The 3,127-nt window shown below is 44.6% G+C and overlaps 1 long non-coding RNA gene across 1 annotated transcript in view; it reads left to right on the top strand.

The window, feature by feature from the left end:
- LOC109294662 overlaps nucleotides 1-3,127 on the top strand; it is a 12,750-nt gene that overhangs the window by 8,514 nt on the left and 1,109 nt on the right. The window lies entirely within an intron of this gene.

The following is a 3,127-nucleotide window of genomic DNA, read 5'->3' as shown; positions in this document are numbered from 1 at the left end:
ACTTCCTTTCCCCAGCCAGATCTAGCGCTGGGGAGGGCAACGCAGCCCAGTTGGGCTGAGTTTGTTTCCGCAGCCTGATCATAGCACTGGGGATGGGAACACAGCCCAGCTGGGCTGACTTCCTTTCCCCAGCCTGATCTAGCGCTGGGGAGGGGAACTGAGCAATTGGGCTCAGTTCTCTTCCCTGGTCCATGCAACAGCACTGGTTCCCCTCCCTGATCTGGCAGGCAGATCAGGGGCCGTCAGCTCCAGAAGGACTGGCAGAGCCTTGGCAGCCCTCCTGGGGTTGGGCACTGATCTGTCTGCCTAATGAGAGAGGCTGTTTTGAGCTTCTCCATTACAGCTAATGGGCAAAACATCAATACAGCGTAAAAACAGCCTCACTGTTTCAACAAAGTGAAATGGACCAGCTGTTTTGACTCAAAATGAAATTCAAAACAAAACGCTTTCTGTCCAAACCTTGATACTCAAGTCAAAATGGAACAGTGCCGTATTGCACAGCCCTACTACACAGATAATCCAGTTCCTCTCCCAGTCTTCATGCCTTGCTATTGCTGATTCTTGATAAGACAGCTAGTCAGAGGACAGCTAGACCAAACAGACAGGAGTGTTGCCAAGTGACAAATGCAGAGGACTTGTCAGCAAGATTTCTGTGTTCTGTTCTTTACTCTGCTATTGAGTTTATTTGTGGCTGGGGAAGAGATATGGACCCATAGTTAGAGGTTAGTATATGTGTTTGATGAGGGAGTCCATCCATCCCATTAAGTAATGGGTGTTCTTGGAATGAATGCTAGGTACCATTTTTAGAGGCTGATCTTTTGCAAGAACTGAGGGTAGTGGAAGCATGCAGGGTCTTGAGTGCTTAGGGAACTCTTATGCTAGTTGTAGGTGCTAGGGAAGATTTGCCATATACACAAAAATGCCAGATAGGTGCCTAGTTCCTGTTGGTTTCTTAGGATCCTAAGAGTCACTTTTCTCTCTGAAAACCTTCCACTCTGAACTAATGAAAATCTAAACCTACAAGTCAAAGTTCTGTCCCTGTAACCAAGGGGCCAGACCTAAGAAGGCATTTAGGCTCCTGACTCCTACTTAGGTGCCTAGGGGGAGTGTTGGTGGCTTTAATCTTGTGGACATGCAAAGATGTGGATGTTGGTATTTTCATTGTTCCCCAAAAAAGTAGTTTTGGCCTATTTGAAAATTGAACCCCAAGGAATAATTTCCTGGGGGAAAATTGAGGTGGACTCTTGCTTAATTCACTAGAGAAAGGGAGAATCTGCCAGGACAGCAAGTATTATACAGCAAAATCTACTTCAGGAAAGGCTGATCTTTTCACTCAAGATTGATTACTCTGCCTCAGCATGTTATTAAACATAAAAAATACAAGGATGAAAGGGAATAAAATATAATGTAGAAAAATCCACAGATTTATGCTTGAGATTCCCCACCCAGTATCCTCATTTGTTTTATTGCTTCCTTTAGAGGTGCAATTGTGTCTCTGTACAGGCTTGGGGAGAGGGAAAAAACACTCAAATGGTTGTTCTCTCGGGCATTTTATGAGGATTTGTATCCCTTAAGTGCTGATGGAGAGGAGAGGCATGCTGGATGTATGACTCTTATAACAGATATAACCCTATTGGCAGGCATAGCAAGTGGCAGAGGTATGAGATGGGAGGCCTGGGACCTCTTCCCAGCTCTGCCACCAGCCTGCTGGGTGATCTTGCTTTTTTTCTCTGTTCCCCATTTCTCTGTTTGGTTTAGAAGTTGTCAAGGGCACAAGCCCTCTTGTCAAGTGTTTGTACAGGAGACAGAATACTGGGGCCTGTATCCCATTTGATATCCCAGGTGCTCAATGGATATAAATAATCACCATTATATTGGCAGTTTTTAAAAGAGGAAAACAACCTGAACCATAGGAAGAAGACATGAACTTGTTCCTTTATTACCCACAGGCAAGGGCTTCTTTCTGTATGTGCTACCACCCCTCTGTCAAATTGTAGCACTTCAAAACAGCCTTATGTGGCAGGGCAAAGCTATTTCTCCAATTTTCTGGTAAGGAAACTGAGGTACATAGACTGAGTGACTTGCCCAAAATCATGTGTGGGGTCTGTGGCAGAGAAAGTAATTGAATTCTGGTCTCCTATAGCTCTGGCTGATCATCCTGATCACTGAGTCACCCCTTCTTCTAAAGCTCTTTTATACTGTGTCCAACAAGAGGGATCGAAAGGGGCACAACTTTTGTTTATTGTTGATGGCTTCATAAGCCAGTGATCTTTCCAGGTCCCTGCTGTCTCTTGAGCTTTAACCCCAGTGGCAGGCAGAGGTCCAAATTCATCCTTGCACTGGTGCTTGACCAATCTGTTTCTATTCTATAATGGGGCTTCTAGAAGCCTGTTCAGATTATAGGGCTGTCTTACCTTGGTTGCCGAAGCATCAGTCGGTTGGGCTGAGCAGACGACTGAGCTCCTGGAACAACCCACTCTGGCTCTGAAATTGCCTCTCCCTGTTTCCTTGATCAAGTCACTTTGGGCAGGATTTTAAAAATCTCTTAAAGTGACTTTGGAGCATGGGACAATATTTTGCAAAAATGCATATCCCAGTTTTCAGTGGGAAGAGGGGTCCTAAGTCCCTGAAGCATTTCTGCGAGAATTATCCAAAAGTCCAGTTGAATTTCCACGGTACTAGGACTTCTAAATCACTTGGAAATTTTCAACAATTCCACTATTTCAGGCCTGGTTCACCATTTTCCTGTATCTTGTGTCATCAGTTATACCACTTAAAGTACTTATGCAAAGCTGCCTACTCTGCATGTGTCTACATGTTTTTCAATGTTTCATAGTTACTATGCATTAAAATTAGTACTTGTATAACCATGTACTAAATCAATGTGCAGTAACTGGTGCTACTGTGCAGTAGTGCTGGCGCACAGCTTTTTAATGACACTAACTGTGCAGTAGCCTCATACTACTGTGCAGTAGCATATTAGCATGGTTTTTGCCCTGCATGCTACTGCTCAGTAGAATTAGGCTACTACGTAGTTAATGTCTTGTGTAGATGCACCCTCTGACTCAGTTTCCCTATCACTGAAACCAGGAAAGTGCTACTTGCTAGATCACGGGGGGGGGGGGGG

This window comes from Gavialis gangeticus, unplaced genomic scaffold (genome assembly GCF_001723915.1).
Source record: "Gavialis gangeticus isolate Ggan-Ray unplaced genomic scaffold, GavGan_comp1, whole genome shotgun sequence".
Lineage (NCBI taxonomy): Eukaryota > Metazoa > Chordata > Crocodylia > Gavialidae > Gavialis > Gavialis gangeticus.
This window is presented reverse-complemented; position numbering and strand designations above follow the sequence as displayed.